The 22,710-nt window shown below is 52.1% G+C and overlaps 1 protein-coding gene across 1 annotated transcript in view; it reads right to left on the bottom strand.

The window, feature by feature from the left end:
• LOC143824256 (uncharacterized) overlaps positions 1-22,710 on the bottom strand; it is a 103,008-nt gene that overhangs the window by 58,380 nt on the left and 21,918 nt on the right. The window lies entirely within an intron of this gene.

Below are 22,710 nucleotides of genomic sequence, written 5' to 3'. Positions count from 1 at the left end.
ACGGAAGCCACAGAAGCTTCTCCAACACCAGAGTTCAAACAAATTGATTCTTCTCTTGTCCAATATTTTCATCCTCCTCCTTTCATAGCCATAGGTGGCTATTGGAAAGGCACCAGCATGGAGGGCCTGTGAGAGTCTATCCAGGCAGCTGCCGAAGTGAAAAGACACGGCAACAGGCCGACACGAAGGAAGGGATTGGTGCCGTAGACAAAGAGAAGAGACCCAGGGAAGACAGAAACGAAGACCCTCCCAGACTTGGGGAAGGGCGGGGGAAGGGCGAGCCTGATCGAGAATCGGAGAGGGAAGGAATAGAAAAGCCTCAGACCGAGGCAAGGAGACCAGGGGTGGGGAAGAAACCGTGGAACAGGAGATACTGACCAGCGAGCAGCCCAGCATCCGCAACACTTAAACCAAGTATCTCGGCCAGCCCGTGAGAGGGGAGAGGGGCCAGGGAAGCACAATGGCAGAGCCCTAGGACCCGCCCCCCAGGGAAGGGCCAGACCAAGAGAACGACCAAGAGAAAAAGTGACAATTACTTACCTGAGAAGCCAAGGAGTGGCTGGCGAGCCCTAGAAGGAGGAAACAGGAAGTAGGGGTGGAGTGGGAGTTACATAAGCAGGGGAGTGGCCACGGGGGGAGATAAAAGGAAGGAAGAGGAAGGGTTTGGGCAGCCGTTGGTGGAAGAACACTTTGTATGAGGCAGTGAAGACAATAAATGGGAGTTTGAGAAGCATTCATCCTACAAGCGTCTTTCTTATCAAGCCAAGAGGAAGCCAGGCACAACGGCTGAAAGGAGGATACCCCAGGAAGGGGCAACGTGCGACACCACAATTTGATAGATCTAACTAATCTCCATTTGGTACTCAGGCTTATTCCATTGCTTTTCCATGCTTGCTCAGCTACCCAGAGCAATTGTGTGTTTTATTTCCATACTGCAATTGCCCCTCACAATTTGTGATCTAAGAAGAATGAATTTTTGAATGCATTTGATCTCTTCACCATCAATTGTTATTGTGACATGTCTGTTTTTTGCAGTGGTCATTATTTTTGTCTTTTTAGTGCTTAAGAAAAGGCCAGATTTCTTGCTTACTTCATTGACCTTTGTAATCAACTATTCTAGGCCTTCCTTAGTTTCTGATAGGAGGGTAGTGTCACCAGCATTCCAATTATTTATATTCCTTACTGCAGTCTTAATTCCTTTGTTTGGTTCTTTGAGTTCAGTCTCTCTCATAATGATTTCAGAATACAAGCCAAACAGGAAGGGGGAAAGAATACAATCTTGATGCATTCCTTTCTCGGTTTTGAACCTGTCAGTGTCACCCAATAGTGTACATCCAGTATGTCCAATGGCTTCCTGGTATACAAAGGAATACTGACTCTGAAGCCAGAAGTTCTATTCAGCTTCTATTCAGCTGAATAGGAGCTCTATTCAGGCTTTAACAGTCTTAAGCTCCTCTGTGATTTTGATTTTGAAGAGCCAAGTTGGGGGTGGATACTGTCAGACCCAGGTTCAAATCTCCACTCTGCCATGGATGCTCACAGGCTGACCACTGCCAAGTCACTTTCCCTCAGCCAAATCTACCTCACAGGGCTGATGCTGTGAGGGTAAAACCAAAGAAGGAAAAGTGCTGAAAACTATTTTGAGTTCTCCACAGGACAGCAAAGCAAGAAATACGCCCATCTCTACCACAACCCTATAAGACAGTACCCTTTGACCCTTCTGGCGCCGTTTTGCAGTCCTGGCAGAGTGTCAGGGCTGACAGAACTAACAACAATACTTTTGGATTAATAGAAAGCTTTATTGCTAGCAGATCAAGACACCTCAACATTCATAGTCGAATCTGATCAATACACAAACAGCAAGCACTTTTACTGGCTCTCTTTCCTGCCCAAAGCTGTGCATTTTCCCAGAGAGCAAAAGCCCCCCTTCCCACAGGTGCCAGCCTGGGCTCACATCCAGGAACGATAACGGGGTCATCTTGGCCTTGGGGTGTTAGACAGTTCCCCTCCCAGAGATAACGCAGTCTAGCAGAGTTATTTGCAAAACTAAATCACAGCGCAGACAGTTCAGGGTTGTTACAGAGACAAAAAAAATAACACACACTGACACAAGATGGAGTCACTCAGGTCAAGCACAAATCATGGCAGAGATCACAAGATCCTGACATTCCGCCCTTCCATAAACATTTCCCCCATCAATCAACCTCCTTCTGCAGGCCTGGGCACAATGGAAATTCACAATGGAATTCTTTCACTAATTTGGGCGCCCTCACATTCCCCACCTCCACCCATTCACGATTTCCCATGGGGAATTCTTTCCAGTCCACCAAATACTGAAGCTTCCCCCTGTGCCATCTAGGGTCCAATATTTGGTTTACTTCATAATGTGTATCTTTGTCCACAAACATAGAGATGGGTACAGCAGAAGCAGGATGACAGTCATCTGGAGGTGGGGTGTCAAGGGCAGACAGACTAACAACGATGCTTCTGGATTAATAGAAAGCTTTATTGCTAGCAGATCAAGACACCTCCACTTTCATAGTCGATTCTGATCAATACATGTAAAGCAAGCACTTTTACTCTTTCCCTTTCCCGCCCAAAGTTGCACATTTTCCCAGGGAGTAGAAACCCCCTCCCACAGGTGCCAGCCTGGGCCGTCTTGGCCTTGAGTGTTAAGACAGTTCCTCTCCTCCAGATAACATGGCCCAACAGAAATATTTGCCAAGACTAAATCACAGCACAAAGCAGTGTCAGGGTTCGAGGGGTCCACTCCTCTTCTTTGCTCCACCACGGACTACATGTGAGGGTTCGATAACTCCCATCTTAAGCATGTCTTCTACTTCCGCCTGTACAGCGGGCCACCTTTTCCGAGCGATGGATCTCCACGGTGTCCGAACTATCACCCCTTCTGGCGTACGAATTCGGTGCACCGCCATATGAGTGCGCCCAGGAACGGAGTCAAATACGTTCTCCCACCGCTGCAACAGTGTCTGTGCGTCTTTCACTTGTTGGGCACTTAAGTTAGAATCTAAAGTTGGCATTGTCTTCTTCTCCCCCGACCACGGCCGAGACCCTTCTGGCAGGTCTCCTGGTTGTCTCGCTAGGTTGACCTGATCCTCCGGTCGGCTATACCATCGTTTTAGACAGTTAATATGCAAGGGTCTCTGGGCTCTAGCACTGTCCCCGCATTGTACCTCAAAGGTGACAGGTCCCAACTTTTTGGTAATTGTATAGGGCCCTCTCCAGCGATCCCCCGTATTTGCCCCAAGACTCTCCCACTGCACCAACACTTTCTCTCCTACTTCCAAACACCTGACTAGTACCCTGGTCGTACCTCTCCTTTTGTGCCTCCTGGGCTTTCCGGAGATTACTATGGGCCTGTTCTCTCACCTCTCGGATTCGCATCTGTAACTGGCGTACATAATCCGGGGTTGGCACCCCTCCCGACTCTGTTCCTGAGACCCACTGTTCTCCCACCAAGTCTAAGATGCCCCTGGGCTTTCGCCCATATAACAGTTCGAAGGGTGAAAACCCTAAGGAAGCCTGTGGGGTTTCCCTTAGGGCAAACAATAGAGGGTCTATATACAGATCCCAACTACCGGCCCGACGGTAAGCCAAGCGTCTTAACATCCCCTTGATGGTTCCATTCATTCGTTCTACCAACCCATCGGTTTGGGGATGATGGACGGCCGTAAATATTTGCCAGATACCAAGGGTCTGGCATACCCGACGCATGAGCTGAGCTGTAAAAGGGGAGCCTCTATCCGTTAAGAGTTCTCGGGGTAAACCAACCTGCGAAAACAAGCGCATCAGCGCTCGAGCGACCCCTGTGCTTCGCATGTTCCTTAAAGCTACAGCTTCCGGATACCGAGTAGCATAATCCATTATAGCTAATAGATACCGGTTTCCTCGCGGGGTCCGCGGAAGCGGCCCCACGAAGTCCATGGCGATCCTTGTAAAGGGAGTCTGAACGACTGGTAGGGGTATCAAAGGGGCGCGGGGAGGTTGTTGGTTGGAGGTCTTTTGACATACACTGCAAGTGCGGCAGTATTGGTGGACGTCACTGGCCACGGCTGTCCAGAAGAAGCACTGGAGGACCCGCAATAGGGTCCCTCGGGTGCCTTGATGGCCTGCCCACTCATGCTCGTGAGCGCTTTCTAATACTTCTCTTCTATATGGCAAAGGCACCAATAGTTGTCTCCTTTCCTTGCCCCGGTCCATCTGCAGCCTAGACCAGACCCCTTGCTCCACTACCACCCGAGGGTACCTCCTAGCACGACGCTGGTCTCTTACCTGCCCCTCCTGTATAGCCACCGACTGCCTGAGGTCTTCTAGGGCAGGATCTCGCTGCTGCGCCTCCACGAAATCGGGATCCCGCGCCCATGTCTGTTGCACATCTGCCCCGGGGAATGGGCGTTCCTCGTCTAATTCCTCCTCGGCCTCGCTCTCATCTCCTGAGCCTGTGGGCACCTGTCTAAACTCCGACGTGCCCTCTTGAGGGTCTTCTTCCTCCCCGGCCATGCAGCTTGGAGTCGAGAACCCTTTTAAGGCGCCTGTCATCAGCTCCTGAAAGCCGGGAGCATCCTGCCCCAACAACATCTCGCACGGTAAAGATCGTACCTGGGCCAATTCTAACCTCTGCTCTCCCCCCAGGTACCATACAGAGACCCACCTTATCGGGTGTTTTTCTATGTGGCCGTGGAAACATGCTACCTGGGTCCAACGGTGGACGGGAATTCCTCGGGGAACCAGGTCTGCCCTTATCATAGAAACGGAACTTCCGCTGTCTAACAAAGCCTGTCTTGACCGGCCCGCTACTCCCACGGAGACTACTAATGCGTCAGGTTTACCCGTCCCTGACCCGGTGGAGGCTTGTAAGGCCGCACTCCACCCAAGGTCGCATTCCATAAGAGGACATTCTTTACGGATATGCCCCCATTGCCCACACGGGCCGCGGTTGGGTCCCGGAGTTGGCGGCGGAAGCTGACTCCCAGCGGGTTCTCGTCCGCCCCTGCCCCCTTCAGGACCTGGGGTCCGGGCTCTCCCTTCCGCTCCTCCGTATCTTCCCCCCAACCCCACCTGGCCTGGTCTTGGAACTAGAGCTGCCCTCGGTTTACCCCAGGAGGCAGCATCATTGCCTCGCCCCGTTGTCGCATCTCGGGAAAGTCCTATCCCTCTGGCCCCTTCCTTAAGCGAACTCCGTTGGTCCGCTGCAACCACATTCTCTAAGTATTCCGCCGCTTCCTTGAGGGAAGTCGGCTTCCAGCAGGCTACCCAATGGCGGATACGGGGGAGGGGAAAATTGACAACAGCTGCTCCAACACAATTTCGTTCACCACCCTTCGGCTCTCGTCCGTCGTGGGTAGCAACCACCGGGACGCCAGATCCCGTAACCTTGTCACTAACGTTCTGGGTCTTTCGTTCGGTTGGTAGGTTATAGCCCTAAACCTCTGTCTTTGGGTCTCTGTGGTAATTTGGTATCTGTCCAGAATAGCAGTCTTCAAAGCCTCATAGGAGGCTGCTTCCTCTCTTGCTAGGGCTTTCATTGCAGCTTGTGTCTCCCCAATTAAATACGGTCCCAAGATAAAGGGCCACTGTTCCTTGGGCCATTTGGCTGCCTCGGCAGTCCTTTCAAACGCCTCCAGAAACGCTTCTATATCGTCTTCCCTAGACATTTTAGTTAGGGAAAAAGTGGGAGGTTTTGGCAAAGCTGGGCTCAATATACCAGTAGCCCCGGTCCCAGCTGTGGGCGCTAATGTGGACACCGCTTGATGAAACCGCTGCATGAGAGTCTCTTGAGCTTCCTGCTGCTGGCGAGCCACTCGTTCCATCGCCTGTGTTTGATGTTCAGCCAACCACCTCCCAAAAGACTCAAAGTCTATGTTGGGCTGACTGCCCGCCGTCGCCGAGGGCGACGTCTCCATGCCTCCTTTGTTACTCTCAGCACTCTCTATACCTGTGGCTGGGGGTGGAGCCTGAAAAGTGGCTGGGCGCAAGACCGTACTGCCTCCAAGTCACGGCGGAATGCGGGGAATTACCTGGCTAAGCCGCGGTAGCCCTCCAGGGATCCCCATACGGGACACCACTTTGTCAGGGTTCGAGGGGTCCGCTCCTCTTCTTTGCTCCGCCACGGTGTCGGCAGACAGGAAGGCAGGTCGGAATAGCACTTGAGGCAGATAGCCGACGTCTCAGAATGGAGTCCACCGGGAAACCCGGGCTGAAACTCCCGGGTTCGTGATAGTTTCTTGCACTATCCCGAACCCCACCTCCTCACTGACGCTGACCTCTCCCATTAAGTAGCTTTCCTCCCTCGCATCCCCCGCCCACCGAACCCTTAAAGGAGAAGCTCCGGCATCTTGCATCCGTCGTTTCAATCTTGGGCGGCTCCTTGCCCGGCCAAGACCGCTCCTCACTCCTCTCCGGTCCTCCAAGCGCAAACACTGCTCCTCATTGGGGACTCCCCCCGCCGAGGACTCCCCCAGACCTGACTCTGCAGGGTTGGATAAAGGTCCAGGTGATACGCCTCTCGTTGGTGAGTCCCCGGGTAGGAGCGGCGAAGTCGGAGAAACCCCAACAAGCAGACAGCTCAGGGTTATACAGAGGCTCTAAAACAACACACATTGCTTCAAGATGGAGTCACTCAGGTCAAATACAAAACATGGCAGAGATCAGAGTGTCTGATCCTGACACGGGGCTTTTTTCAGCAAGCTGGAATGAAAGACAGGATGAAAATGTCTATAAGTCTTGGGCAATTTGAGTTCTACAGTCACAGAGTTTACAACACGCTTAGGTCCCAATTTGCGTGAAGGATGCTGACAATGCAAATCCTTTGTAGACAGATACACCAAATCCCCCACAAACCAATTTGGATGTCAAGCAAATGGGACATCCGTGTACTTATTTCTCTACATCATTACGTAGGTTAGGCCACCAATAATGCCTGTGCACCAAATGTAAAGATTTTACAAACCCAAAATGTCCAGCAGCCTTAGAATCATGGCAGAGTTTTAAAATGTCCTTTCTGGCTGCAGCAGGCACATACAACCTCTCCCCTTTACAAAACAGCCCCTCCTTTTCTTGCAAAAGATTCCGAAGGCAGGCAAACTGAGGATCCACAGTGATGTCCTTTTGGACCCAACCCCCAGGGGAGGGAGCCCCACCTTTGCCTTGACTGCGTGTCACTGCCACCAGCCCCAATTGGGAGGGGCTGAACTTGGTATCCACCAATGGTTCCTTCTTGCACTCGTATTGGGGGAGGTGCAAGAAGAAAATTCAGTTTGTCTGGAAAATGCTTTAGAGTGAAGTTGAAGCGAGAGAAAAACTCAGCACAATGCATTTGCTTTGCAGAAAGCATCCAGGGCTGCTTCAACACCTGTACGTTATTATGATCAGTCCACACTTCAAACAGCACTGCAGACCCTTCCAACCGATGCCACCAAGTTGCTAGGGCCAGTTTTATAGCCTTTTTCCCAAATCACCCAATTCTTTTCGGGCCCCAGAATTTTTTCAAAATATAGGCTAGCGGATGCAGGCGGCCGTCACCCACTTGTTGTAAAATCACAGCCCCCATCGCCAAATCAGAGGAATCTGCTTGCACCATGAACTTTTTCCTCGGGTCTGCATGGGCCAAAACAGGTTCAGTTGTAAACAGAGCTTTTAGTGCCTCAAACGCTATTTGGCAAACCGCTGTCCACCACAGGGGAGCATTTGGTTTGGACGCCTTTTGCCCCCCACCCTTGGTTTTTAACAAGCCCGTGAGTGGTAATGCCACTTTGGCAAAATTAGGGATGAATGTTCTATAGAGGTTAGCGAACACCAAAAAACTTTGCAGCTGCTTTCGCGTCTTGGGGTGTTCCCAGGCCAATAAGTCTTTCACTTTCCCAGGGTCCATTTTTATGCCCTCTGCTTACAAACGGTAACCCAAAAAATCCTCACTACTCTTATGGAACTCACATTTGGACAGCTTTACATCCAGTTGGTTCACCCACAGGCACCACAAAATTTCCCTCACCATTTTCATGTGTTCTGACACGTCTTCTGAATATAATAATTATCATCTAAATAAACAAGGGCCCCTTTATATAGCAAATCATGCATGACTTCATTAATCACATTCGTGAAGACGCTGGGAGCACTGGCCAATCCAAACGGCATAACAGTATTTTCAAATTGGCCCAAGGCCCCCGTCAAGTTAAACGCCGTCAAGTATTCATGCCCTTTCTTGATTCTCACGCTATAATATGCTTCTCTTAATTCCAGTTTAGTGAACACCTTTCCTTTCCCCAGATGGCCAACAGATCCTTGATCAAGGGGAGGGTGTCGGTGTTAGAAGTAGACACCGCATTCAAGCCTCGATAATCTGTGCACAACCGCAAGGTGCCATCCTTTTTCTTTACAAACAGCACTGGTGCAGCCATAGGGAACGTTGTGGGGTGGATTAAGCCCCGCACCAAGTTTTTGTCTAAAAAGGCACGCAATTCAGTCATTTCCCGGGGTCTCATGGAATACAGCTTTGCTTTGGGGAGCGGTTCCCCAGGCTTCAATTCAATGGCACAGTCTGTTTTTCGGTGAGGAGGCAATTGATCACATTCCTACTCCTCAAACACATCCTTCAAGTCCCAATATTCCCTAGGCAACCCCAGCACTTCTGAGCAGCACAGAGCGGCATGCTCACCCCGCCCTTCCACAGAGCAGTCCGGGGTGGCGTGGCAGCAGTGGTGCCTGCACCCTGGGTCATCAAAATGGAGGACTCAGGACCTCCAACGTATGCTGGGGTCATGCTTATGCAACCAGTCCAGTCCAAGAACAAATGGGAATGCTGCACTAGGAGCCACCACAGGCTGGATCCGTTCCCAATGTTCAGATATTTCCAAGTCTAACGGAAGCGTGCGGGACACAGCCTCCCCTCCCTTTACACATTTCACATCCTTCTGGTCGAACTGGAGTGGCTTCTGGAGAGGCTCTTCCCCAACCCCTAGGGCTTGGACCAACAATGGGTTTATAATAGTTTGGGTGTACCCACAGTCTAAGATGCCCTGGACCCCCACTCTCCTCCCTGTCCCGAGAACAGTCAAAGTCACTGGGAGGAGAAGTAGGGGAATGGGACTTACCAATGCTTGCCCCTGCCTCTGACCTGCCAATGGGGCTGTCTCACGGCAGGTCTTCCTCATTTCCTGACGGCTCCGAGGATTTGCTCCCATCGTCGGCACTACTCCCACTAGAGGAGGAGGTGTAATCCGGGGGCTATGGCAGAGGGGTCAAGAGTGCCTTCACTGTTTTTTTCCAGAGGTCAGTACCTTGGCAGAACCCGGAGTGGCTTTTCCCGCTGCTGCTTTCCCGGTGGGTTTTTCCTGACCCGATCTTGGGATCTTGGCCTTCCTGGACGGACATTCAACCAGGAAATGGCCCTGGCCACCACACCCCAGGCACAGCCCCTTCTCCTCGTGTTGGGCGCGCTCTGCTGCATCCGGAGTGGAACACTTGGTTGGGGGGGGTTACTTTGGAGTCCACGGCTTCTTTCCACTCTTTGGTTTCTCCAGTTGGGCAGCCAAGTGCAATCTTTTCTCCACTTCGCAAGCCAATCGGGCCCATCCCATCACGGTCTCCGGGTCGTCCAAATTCAGGCACTTCTTGGCGAGATCTCTACAAAGGCCTTTTCTGGCCTCTCTGCACCTCCACTTAGTCAGGAATCGATGCCGCCAGCTTCTTGAATTCACAGGGGTACTGGGCCACCAACATCGCCCCTTGCTTCAGATTCTGCAGGTTCTCCACAGCCATTTCTGCTTCAAAGGGGTTCTTGAACTGCTCTCATGCAGCGAATGAAACAGTCATAATTTCTCAGTTCTGTAGATGCATACTTGTAGAGGCTGATGAACCATTTGGCCGCCTTGCCATCCAGACTATCACCAGCAAAATGCACTTGCTCCGCATCCTCCCTGAATGTATGGTCAAGATCCACCATGTAGCCGTGAAGCTGGATCAGGAAACCATTGAACTCCTCTGGGTCCCCTACGAAATGGGTGCAGAAGTGTCCATTGCTCTACCCTTTGCCCCCTGGGGCGGCTCCTGGCGCAGCTGGCACCACCAGCTCATTGCGCAGCTGCGGCTGGTTGGGGGCAGGCTGGTCCAGCAGAGGCTGATTCAGGGCCGGCTGCGCCGGAACAGGAAGCTCTGCCGCTCTACCAGCTGGCACAATCGGGTCCCTCACCACAGTCCGAGCACCCACGGCCAGTCCATCTGTACCTTCCGGGCACAGAACAGGCCGTCCCAACTTTGCCAGAAAGAACCGGGCATCTCTCCGGATTTCCTCATCAGGATCATCAGCCATGGTAGCCAGCCAGTCTCTCATCCAATCACGGAGTTCAAGGTTCTCCAGGAGGATCGCAGTTTCTTGATCCGATACCCCCCTGCACAACTCACGACTCCAGTCCGGTTCCACAGGATCATCGTATTTGGAGCATCTCCGGCGGTCGGTGACATGCTTTTCCAAGTAAAAGTCTAAGGCTCTAGCCATTCACTATCTGACGCTGAGCGAGAAGGAAGATCTAGGACGGGTCCCTGAGGGAGTAGCCGAATCCGGCCGGGTCAGGACTGCCCCACTGCTGGCCGTTGCTCCAGTTCCCCCGCCTGGCAAGGGACCAGCTGGCACATCCTTCAGCTGGGGGTCTGGTTTTGGATCCCCCCTCTTGGTCTGACATCTCGGTGCGAGAGGGATGGTTGTGAGATTCGACTACCTACCACAACCCTGTAAGACAGTACTCTTTGACCCTTCTGGCAGAGTGTCAGGGCTGACAGAGATAACAACAATACTTCTGGATTAATAGAAAGCTTTATTGCTAGCAGATCAAGACACCTCAACATTCATAGTCGAATCTGATCAATACACAAACAGCAAGCACTTTTACTGGCTCTCTTTCCTGCCCAAAGCTGTGAATTTTCCCAGAGAGCAAAAGCTCCCCTCCCACAGGTGCCAGCTGTTGGGTAGCCTAGGCAGAGAGAGAGTGACGGGGTGCAGCAAGCCACAGAAATATGGGGATTTGAACCCGGATCACCAAAATCCTAGTTGACACTAACGGTTACACAATTCTGGCTCAAATGTTCAAGGCGAGTGGGTAGGAAGCCTGGAGAGTCACTGCCAGTATGGGCAGACAAACACTGGCTCTAATTCAGTAGAAGGCTGCTTGGGGCGTTTGAGCCCCGGCAAGACAGGACATCATGTGTACACACAGCTTCTCTGTGCAAATGCCTCAAAACTCTGGAATCTCCTCTGAACACACCAAGAACACGCACAGATACATGAGTTAGTTTATAGCTGAGGTATGCTCATGTAAATCCTTGCAAGCTCTTTGCTTTGTGAATTCTAACAGGCTGGTGGTCCCTGGCCCACATGAGGTACGCCTGGTCCTCGCCCTGCCTGGTGGAATTAGCTCTTGGAAGAGCGACGGGCCCCAATGGAACATGTACAGTTTTGCAGGGCCTGCAAGACTGAGCTCTTCTGCCAAGCGTTTAGTTGAGGCCAGGGCACAGAAGAGCTCCAAATCTCTAATCAATTAAACAACTCAAAATCCACCCTGTGGCCTACAATCAGGTTAGTGCCTTGCCCTGCCCACCAGAAGCACATGCAGAAGCTCTAGCTGGGAGTCCAGCAGCGGTCCCCTTCCTGCCACAGGCACCCGGATGCTTCGAACAGGCCATGACCTGCAGAAGTCAGCCAGCCTGGCATTACTTCCGCCAACTGGGCCACTGACATGCACTCCAACTGCGCAGGTGCCACACTACACTCATCTGGCATGAGAGCTGAAATAGGACTTTTTGCTTCACCTGCCAAGGGAGCCACGCAGGGAAACCCTTTCACACTGTGGGCATCACAGCCTCCAGGGGTGGGATGACACCCTCTTTTTGCAGGCCCTTGTTTCATGGGAGGGGTTATTTTGCTTCATATCGGCAGCCTCTGTGCATGCACCGCTGGTTCAGTGGGAGAACACGGGAGAGTCCAGGAGCTCCCCCCCAGCTCTGGACCCCAATCTCCCCCGTGTCAGAGTGCTCAATCTCCCAATAAGCCAAACTTCTGTATAGAAAGTGTCTTTATTAAGAAAGAATGAAGTCATCCGTTACACATGCATAGAGAGAATTGAGGTCCCCTGTCCATGAACAGAGTATATAACCCAGTGCAGCACATTCCCTGCCCCATCCCCCTCTTGGAAGTGTATCTAACTGCATTTCACAGATAGACTCAACATATCCAGTAACCTAAACTACAAAGGGGAGCACTAGAGGTACAGGGGAAGGAAGAAGAGGAAGGGGGAGGGGGAATGGCTGTGAGAAAACTAACAATCGTAAACTAAACAATAGGGTGCGATGTCAGGATTGTAGAATCTCTGTCATAAATTAGCCTGAGTTCCTCCATGTCAGTTATATTACTAGATGGGGCCCGGCGCCTGCTAGTCCCGGCCTTGTAGTTTGTAAGCAATAAAATAGAATAGTGATGTTATGTTAACCTTATCTTGTTATGGGCAGAAAGGGTTGTTTGTCACCTCTTTCAAGGATGGGAGTTTGGAATCCTGTTTTGCTTTCACATATGTCTTTTCTCACTCACCTCCCCCCCTTGGGAACTGTCAAGTTTTGGGCGGGAGAAATGTATTGATAAGCTGAGGCAAATCTGGCTTCTAGTCAGATTTGACTTTTCAGTCCATTGCGTGTAGTGCTAATCAATAAAACTATTTTTCTTTTGAATAAGTTTTGTTGTGAGTTTCCTGTGCGCTTGACATCAAGTCAAATCTCACAACTCCTTTCACCTGCAAAATGCAGGGCGAGGGACATACTTTTTCTGAACCGGGAGAGGGCCTGGATTGGGACCTCTCCCAGGCCGAAGGTGCTGGTGCGGGGCCGCCCAGCTCGGCCATGATGCGGGCTGTCTCGGGGGCAACCCCGGGGCCCGAGGAATTTTTGGAACGTCACATCACCCAGCGCAGGCGATTGTCAAAATACGACCGCCCTACTGGGGATGAACGGTGGCCGGAGCACCTGGGACTGCCTAGCTACGCGCTGGAGCCTGTGGGTGAGACACAGGACTTGCAGTACAAGCTGGACAGGGTGACTAACTGGCTGCAGGACCTCTCGGGTCGGCTGGATCCGGAGGAGAGACGCCGAACACAACGCCTGCTTAAGGACGTGCTCGGTGGGGCTGCACACGATACCAGTGCGCGGAGAGAGAGCGGTGGGTTTGCACTGCAGGAACACGGCATGGCGGCCGCGCAAGCAACGACGGAGGCGGCTGAGGCGCTGGCCAGAGCCCGGGCTCAGCTAGAAATCGAAGCAGAGGCGGAAGCACGCGCAAGAGCGCAGAGGGAGAGAGAAGACGAAGGTGAGGAACGAGAGGACGAAGGCGGCGCCGGCGGCGACGGTGCTGGTGGAGACGGCGCGGACGGAGGCGAGGACGCAGCAGCGGCGGCAGCGGCACGGGCAGCGGCGGACGTCGCGGGAGCCGAGGCGGCGGCAGCAGCGGCGGCGCGTGAGGCAGCGCGAGCGGCCGCGCGGGCGGCAGCAGCGGCGCAGGCAGCGGAACGAGCGAGAGCGGCGGCTGGGAGAGGGCGAGGCATTGGCCGGGGTGCAAGACCCCCGGCCCCGGCCCCAGCACCGGCGGACTGGGGCCCAGGGCGCCTACCTGCCCACCTCCGTGGAGTAGAAATGCGGAACACCTATAAGTTCAAGGCAAAGTTTTCTGGGGACCCCTCCGACTTCCCCACGTTCCTGGTGCACCTCCAAGCCTACATGATGGACATGGGGTTCACTTTCCAAGACGACGCCGAACGAGTGCGTTTCGTGGGGCAAGCCCTGGAGGGCAAAGCCGCCAAATGGTTCGTGGATTTGTACCGTTACCACCCCCAAGCTACCCGCGACTACAACCATTTCATGAGGGCCCTGCGCCAGATGTACGTGGAACCGTTTGAACGGGAGACTGCGGAGAAGAAACTCCGGGCTCACCGGCAAGGAAAATTGTCAGTGGTTGAGTACGCCAGGGAATTTAAGGAGTTGGCTTCCTCTGTGCCGGACTGGACGGAGCCCCAACGTGTTCTGGCGTTTGTGGGGGGCCTCAATCCCACTCTGGCTGACAAGTGCCTCCTCCTGGAAGACCCACTCACTGTCGAAGGATGGGTCCAGCTGGCCGGAGAAATGGAAAACCGCTTGGAGCGGGCCTCAATGGTGCAAGCACTGGCCGGGAAAACCATGGCGAAGACTTCCACCCCGGTGAAGACCAAGCCCCGAACCAAATTGGAACCGGCGGAGCGCACTCGGCGCATGGAGAAAGGGCTGTGCTTGGGATGTGGCCAAGCCGGGCACTTCCTCGCACACTGCCCAACGAAAGCGGCATCAACCCCGAAAGCTGCGAGCGGCGCCCCATCGAAAGCCCCGCCTGCCAAGAAAACCACCACGAAGAAAAGCGCCAAATCCCTCCTGGTACCAGTGGCTGCCGTACCGGCGGTGGACGACTCGGAGGAGGGAAGCGGGCTGGAGGACGAGGATCAAGCTGAGGAGCAGTCGGGAAACGAGGACGGTCTGCTGTAAAGGCGCCCCGCCAGCAGGCCGCCAACAGGGGCAAACGCGTGGTGAGTGATTCCCCCTTGCTACTCCTACCGGCCAACCTGTCTAACCCCAGGTCGGGAAAGACGGTGGGAATCCGCTGTATCGTGGACTCGGGGTGCACCCAATCCCTAGTGAGCCCGGCACTGGCCGAGACTTTGGGGGTGGGGAAGGTGGCACTGAAGGAACCCTTGCCAATCACCCAGTTAGATGGGAAATGCGCTCCCGGAGGGGAAGCTACGGCAAAAACTCGCCCCATGGACTTGGACATAGAAAAACATTGGGAGCAAATCCAACCTTTGGTGGCCCCTCACTCTGCCTTCCCTTGCGTGTTAGGGTTGGATTGGCTGAGGGAACACGATCCCCTTGTGAAGTGGAAGGAAGGGACTGTGGAATTTACCTCCGCCGCCTGCGATCAGCACACGCGGCAGCAGGGTCCTGCGGGATCCGGGGTGGTGGCTGCTTTGGGAGTAGGGGTGGACGCGCTCCCTCCTGAATATCGGGACTTTGGTGATGTGTTCGCGGAGGTGGAGTGCAACCAGCTCCCTCCCCACCGCAAAACTGACTGTGCCATCGAATTAAAGAAAGGAGAGCCTCTCCCCAAAGCCAAACTTTATTCCATGAGCCCGCGGGAGATGGCAGAGCTTAGAGAATTTCTGGATAAAAACCTAGCAAGGGGTTTTATTAGACCAGCCACATCTTCCTTGGCAGCCCCGGTCCTTTTCGTAAAAAAGAAGGACGGTTCGCTGCGGTTGTGTACCGACTACCGAGGGTTGAACGCGGTCTCCACCTGCAACGCCTACCCGCTTCCCCTGATAAAAGACTTATTGGGCCACTTGGGGAAGGCGCGCGTGTTCACGAAACTGGACTTAAGGGAAGCCTATTACCGTGTTCGAATCAAGAAGGGGCATGAATATTTAACGGCTTTTAATACGCCCCTGGGGCAGTTTGAATACACCGTAATGCCGTTCGGCCTCGCCGGCGCTCCGGGCGTGTTCATGAATATGATTAATGAAATTATGCATGATTTATTGTACCAAGGGGTGTTGGTTTACATTGATGATATTCTTGTGTATTCAGAGAATGTTGAGAGTCATGCTAAGCTGGTCCGCGAAGTGCTCCGCCGCTTGCGGAAGCACCACTTGTTTGCTAAACTGTCAAAATGTGAGTTCCACCGCGATGCAGTGGAGTTTTTGGGGTTCCGGGTCTCCCAGGCGGGGATCGAGATGGACCCTGGCAAAGTGCGTGATTTGCTGGTGTGGGAACCTCCCCGCACTAGGAGGCAATTACAAAGTTTCCTAGGATTCGCCAATTTTTACAGGACCTTCATTCCCAACTTTGCCAAGGTTGCGCTGCCCCTCACTGACTTGTTAAAAACCAAAGGGGGGAAGACAGCTAGCCGACCTGGGGCGCCTCTCCCTTGGACTCCATCCTGTCAGGAGGCATTTGACAAACTAAAACTGTTATTTACGTCTGAACCTGTGTTGGCCCATGCCGACCCCTCTAAGCAATTTACAGTACAAGTAGATTCTTCGGACGTAGCAATGGGGGCCGTGATCCTCCAAGAGGGGGGGGACGGGAAATTGCACCCCCTGGCCTATTTATCAAAAAAATTTTCAGCTGCGGAAAGAAATTGGGCAATTTGGGAAAAAGAGGCGGCTGCAGTGAAATTGGCCCTTTCCACTTGGCGGCATTGGCTGGAGGGGTCAGCGATCCCGTTTGTCGTCTGGACAGATCATAAAAACCTTCAGGCACTCAAGCAGCCCCGCTCGCTTTCGGCCAAGCAAATGAGATGGGCGGAGTTTTTTGCTCGTTTCAACTTCTCCCTAAAGCATCTTCCTGGCAAACTGAATTTTTTGGCGGATGCACTATCGCGCCTGCCTCAGTACAATAGCAAACGAGACCCATTGGTAGACACCGTCTTTACCCCCGCCCAACTGGGGATGGCCGCTGTGACGCGCAGCCACACAAAGACTGATACGCCCATCCCAGGGGGCTGGGTCCAAAAGGAGTTGTCAACTGACCCAGAGTTTTGCTCCCTCCGCCCTGATCTGTCTGAGAAGGGGGGGCTCTTTTTCAAAGGCGAAAGACTCTTTGTGCCTGCCGTGGCCCGGGGAAAAGTTTTGAAACTTTGCCACGATGCAAAAACCGCGGGACATTTTGGTTTTGTGAAAACTCTGCACCTGGTCAGGAGACAGTATTGGTGGCCATCCTTACGTAAAGATGTGGAGAAATATGTGCAGGGGTGCCCCATTTGTATTGCCTCGAAACCAATTGGGGGCAAGAAGAAGGGACTTTTGCAACCACAGCCCACCCCCTCACGTCCATGGACTGATGTGACTATGGACTTTATTACAGACCTTCCCCCCAGCCAAGGGAACACTGTCATATGGGTAGTAGTGGATGCTTTTTCCAAACAGGCTCATTTCATCCCCTGTACGGGCGTGCCCTCAGCACCAAAACTGGCCTCTCTGTTTATTAAACACGTGGTACGTCTGCACGGGATCCCGACACGTGTTTTGACGGATCGGGGCCCCCAGTTCGTTTCCAAGTTCTGGAGGGAGCTTCTTAAACTATTAGGTGTGGAGCAAGCCCTCACCTCAGGCTATCACCCGGAGTCAAATGGCCAGACCGAAAGAGTAAACCAAATCCTGGAACAGTATTTACGCTGTTTCATCAATCACCAGCAGGATGACTGGGTTTCCTTGCTGCCACTTGCTGAGTTCGCCTATAACAATGGAGTCCACTCCTCAACTGGGGTGTCGCCTTTCAAGGTGGTGTACGGAACTGATTTAATGTCAGCCCCCACCTGGGGACTTAGCTCCACGGAGGTTCCTGACATAAACAAATGGGCAGCATCCATCAGTATGGGCTGGCCAGAGATCGTTGCTAGCCTCATAGAAGCCAAACATGCCTATAAGGCTCAAGCTGATAAAAAGAGGGTACCTGCTCCTGATTGGAAAGTGGGTGACCTAGCCTACCTGTCTACTAAGAACTTAAGGTGTCAGCAGAAGTCCAAGAAACTTGGCCCAAAGTATGTGGGGCCATTTAAAGTGGTGAAACTGATAAATAATGTGACTGTGGAGCTAGCTTTGCCAAAAACTTATAGGAATGTGCATCCGGTTTTTCATTCCAGCCTGCTGCGAAGAGCTCCAGCCCCGGACGAGTGGCACCCTCCTCCATCTATGCCTGTCCCAATTTACATCGATAAGGACACCCACTATGAAGTCAACCAAATCTTAGACTCTCGAGTGCATAAGGGTCGCCTTCAATATTTGGTCGATTGGAAGGATTTCCCCTCTGGGGATAAAGAGTGGGTTGAGGCTGGGAATGTGAAGGCACCCCGCCTTCTCCGGGCTTTCCATCGAGCATTCCCTGATTGTCCTCGCCCGGTTGATGCCGGCTAGGTGGGGGAGTGAAGTTAGTTTTAATGCGGAGGGATGTCAGGATTGTAGAATCTCTGTCATAAATTAGCCTGAGTTCCTCCATGTCAGTTATATTACTAGATGGGGCCCGGCGCCTGCTAGTCCCGGCCTTGTAGTTTGTAAGCAATAAAATAGAATAGTGATGTTATGTTAACCTTATCTTGTTATGGGCAGAAAGGGTTGTTTGTCACCTCTTTCAAGGATGGGAGTTTGGAATCCTGTTTTGCTTTCACATATGTCTTTTCTCACTCACCTCCCCCCCTTGGGAACTGTCAAGTTTTGGGCGGGAGAAATGTATTGATAAGCTGAGGCAAATCTGGCTTCTAGTCAGATTTGACTTTTCAGTCCATTGCGTGTAGTGCTAATCAATAAAACTATTTTTCTTTTGAATAAGTTTTGTTGTGAGTTTCCTGTGCGCTTGACATGCAACCTTGAGATGTCAAGACAGGCATCTGGGGAATATCACAGATCAAACATTACAAGCATGGCAGAAGTACCTTGGGTTTCCCCCCCTCATCTCAGTCCCCCACAGCAGACAAGGGGGGCACTGGCTTCCCAGAGGAAACGTTTGTATCAGTTTTGGGGTGTGCGCATGCTCTGCCCCCGCCCATTCTTTCTCCCCCCTGGGGAATTCTTCCCAGTCCACCAGGTGCTGCAGTTTGCCACGAGGCCATCGGGAGCCCAGGATCTGCCGGACTTGATAGTGGGTGTGTTTATCCGCAGAAGTAGGAATGGGGTGGCGGGAGCAGGGGGCCGCTGGACCGGGGCAGGCACGCACTGCAGCAAGCTGGAATGGAAAATCGGGCGGACATTTGAGGTCGAGCTCCACAATCTCTTCAATTATTAATTTGGTGCTTTTAAAGGGCCCCATAAAACGCGGGGTCAATTTCTGGAACGACTGCTGGCAGCACAAATGTTTGGTGGACAAATACACTGTAGCCCAAATTTTCTAAGCATTTGTCTGTGTGGCATTTGTAATCCAGCTTGGTGGACTCAAGCACCTGCACAATGTTCGGACAAGCCTCCTGGATGCGAGCCGTCCACACTTTCAAATCAGGGGAACTCTCTGAGGATGGAGTCCGCGTGGGAGCAGCCAACAGATCAGTCCCATAAACCAGTGGTCCCCAACCCCGGGCCGGGGACCGGTACTGGTCCATGGATCAGTTGGTACCAGGCCGCAGCTCCTCCTCGTCCTCCTCCCTGGCTGCTGCCTCGGGGGCTGCCCTGCCACTCTGCCACTGGCTCACCTTTGGTGCTCCCCAGTGGCAGCCATGGCTGGGGCTCCCCCTCAGCGTGGCAGCTGCTGCTGGCAGCGCCTCCCAGTGGGCAGCGGGAAGTCAGGGGAGCTGGCAGGAAAGCAAGTGGAGCAGGGGCTCAGGTGGCGGTGACGTCCCTCGGCAAAAGACTACCCCCCCCACCGGGCCTCAGTAAAATTCTCAAGCGTAGACCGGTCCCCGATGATAAAAAGGTTGGGGACCACTGCCATAAACCATATTAAAGGGGAAACCCCAGTCGTTGAGTGCGCCGCATTATTATATGCAAACGCAGCCAGAGGCAGCAAGGGGACCCAGTCCCGAGAGGTGTCCTCTCTCCCGCACTCCATGGCAGTGTCGGTTGTGGCTGCATGTTGACACCGGGTTGTAATCCACAGGGAAACGTGAGTTCTGTCTAACCGTCAGAGTGCTCAATTTCCCAATAAGGCAAATGTCTATACAAGAAAGTTTCTTTATTAAGAATGAAAACATCGAGGGTACTTGCGGGAGACATGGCACTAAGCTCGAATACTTCAAGCTCCTGTTCCACTGAGGGTCAATCGCTGCTGTGATTGACAGAATCGGGTTTTGGGTACGCTAACCCACCTACTATCTACTCAGGAATTCCTTGTGAATCTCTGGGGCCTCTCTGTTCCGCAGGGAAATTAATATTCCATGGAACGCAAGCTCAGTGTGCACAGGGTCCAGTTAGTGCCGTTCACCATTTTAAAACTTTTTTATTTTCGTTCAACTCCACAATCTACAAAGCTTTTATTTTAATCTACAAAGCTAATTGGATACCTCCCTGCAAGACTTTCGACTCATCACAACTCCGGAGTGAAAACAACTAAGGATGGGCGATTCAGATTCGGAAACGCCCGAATCGGCCGAATCGGGGCCGATTCGGGCGTTTCCGAGCCAGAAACAGTCCGTGTCGGACCTCTGGCTCCCCCTAGCGGTCCGAATCGCCGAGATTTGGTGATTCGGGCCTGCCGAATCGATTCGGCCCGAATCGATTCGGCATGAGTCGGAGGCTTCAGGCAGCCGTTGCCTGAAGCCTCTCTGCTGTCTGTCTTTTTTTTTTTTTAACTGTATTTTTTTTGCCGCCTAAAATGGCGGCGGGGGGAGGGTGGGAGTGAGTGGCCAATCAGAATGCCTGTAGCTTTTCAGCTCAGGCATTCTGGCCACTCACAGAAGACTTTTTATTTTTAAATCCCCTTGCTTTGTAGCCTGCCCGGGAGGAGGCTACTTAAACCAAGGGACTGCTTGCTGGAGCTCACTTTGAGCTCTGGCTGGTTGGCTGGCTGGCTGTGTGCTGCTCCTAAGCTCCTGCTTGGTTGAGCAGCCTGCCTGCCTGCCTGCCTGCCTGCCTCCTCTCCTGGGTGGACTTCTGGACCTGGCTGTGGACTCTGCGCTGGAGAAGACAGCAATAGTTTGTTTTAGGGTTTTTTTTCTTCTGCTTTTCTATTTTTCTCTATTTTCCCCTCTCTCTCTCTCCCTCTCTCTCTCTCCTCTTTTCAAAAGTTTTTTGCCTTTGGGTTTCTGAGGGTGGGGGCCTGGGGGGGGGTTGGGGAATTGTGTTTGCTGTTCATTGTGTTAACTGTTTGCTGTGTTGTTTTTTGTTAAAGTATTTTGGGGGTGGGGGTTGGGGCTTGTATTTTAAAGTTGCCTTGTTTCTGGTTGTTTTTTTGGGGGGGGTTGGTTGTTTTGGTTTTTTTTCTACAGGTTTCCTCAGTTGCCACCTTTGGGCTTCGTGCCCTGGGTGGCAGCTGGTTGTTTGATAGGTGTGTAGGCGTTTTTTTGGTGGGGGGCTAGTTTTAGTTTAGTTTGTTCTTTAGTTTAGTTTAGTTTGTTAGGTTGTGTTTGTTAGGTTGGTTTAGCTTAGGGCCTTGCAGGGCCAGTTTTTGCCAGCCACCTTTGGGGGAGTGCCCTGGGTGGCTGCTGCTTGTTTGTTGGGAGCTGTTTCTTTGGTAGAGTTAGCTTGTTTGGTTAGGGCCCTGCGGGGCAAGTTTTTCTTGGTGGCCACCCTTGGGGGAGTGCCCTGGGTGGCTGCTGGTTGTTTGCAGAAGCTGTTTGGTTGGCCTAGGCTAGGCTTGGTTTGATTTGGCAGTTTGGGCCTTGCAGGGCCACTTTTGCTTGGTTGCCACCTTTGGGAGAGTGCCCTGGGTGGCTGGCAGCTGGTTGGTGTTTTGGGGATTGTTTGTTTCCTTTCTGGGGGGAATTGCTGCGTTCTTCTTGGGGTGTCCAATTAGTTACCCTTTAAATAGGCAGTAAAATCCATAGTGTTAGGAGAAATTATAAAGTGCAAATAATTTTTTAGAATAGATAGTTTCTTTCCTAAGTAGCCAGATAGGATTTTTATAAGAGAACAGTGATTTGGGTTTTAGGTTAAAATTGTATTTTCTTGATAGTTAAAAAAAACATTTAAACCAGCAGGGGCTGTGCCTTATTGAAGGCCAGCTTTCCTGGTAGAGACAGGAATTGATTTAGAGGCCAACAAGTTTAGGGGTTCTTCTTAGCAGATCAGGTGGGGGCTTGGTGCACAAATCTGCTCCAGCCTTCCTTCTAGCTAGTAACACTCAGGTAGTTTAAAACACTTTTAAAGGCTAAAAAGGTTTTTTTTTCTAATTTTTCCCTGCTGTAGGTTAGGTAGGGACAGTTAAACTTAGCTAGGACCAGACAGGTTCCTTTAGTTTAACAAAAAAAAAAAAAAAGGGAGAGAGAGAGAGAGAGAGAGAGAGAGAGAGAGAGAGAGAGAGAGAGGGAGAACAGGAAAACTCCATAGAAGTTAGGTCAGCTTAGGGTCTAAAAAAACTAAACAGGTAGCTGGTGGGAGGGTTTTATAAGTTTCAAGGTTTCCTTAGAAACAAGTGTTAGGGCAGTTAGTGGTAGGGCCTCAAATTTCCCTGTCTCTTAGATTACAGACAGTTAGTAGGAAAAGTTTGTCCAAGGGAACATGAGTGGGAAGAAGGAAGGTCAGGCTAGGGGTCCTGGGGGAAAGGCCCTACAGAAAACTAGAGGGGTGGAGGGGAGTGAGAGGGGGAAGGAAGCGTCCTTCCCCCCACCTGAGAAGAGGCCTGTCTTGGGTCGACCTTCCACCACTCCGACCTCTGGCCGGAGTGGTGCAATAAAGAGTGTCCGCAAGGTGTCAGGATTGTAGAATCTCTGTCATAAATTAGCTTGAGTTCCTCCATGTCAGTTATATTGCTTTATATTGTTTGGCGCCTGCTTGCCCCAGGCCCTGTAGTTTTGTTAGCTATAAAAGTGAATAGTGTTGTTATGTTAACCTTATCTTGTTATGGGCTCTTGGGAGTGTTGTCACCTCTTCAAGGTTGTGAGAATGAAATCCTGTTTTCTTTACACATATGTCTTTTCTCTTACTCCCCCCTCCCTTGGGAACTGTCAAGCTTTGGGCGGGAGAAATGTATTGATAAGCTGAGGCAAATCTGAAC

Source organism: Paroedura picta, chromosome 15 (assembly GCF_049243985.1).
Source record: "Paroedura picta isolate Pp20150507F chromosome 15, Ppicta_v3.0, whole genome shotgun sequence".
Taxonomy (NCBI): Eukaryota; Metazoa; Chordata; class Lepidosauria; order Squamata; family Gekkonidae; genus Paroedura; species Paroedura picta.
This window is presented reverse-complemented; position numbering and strand designations above follow the sequence as displayed.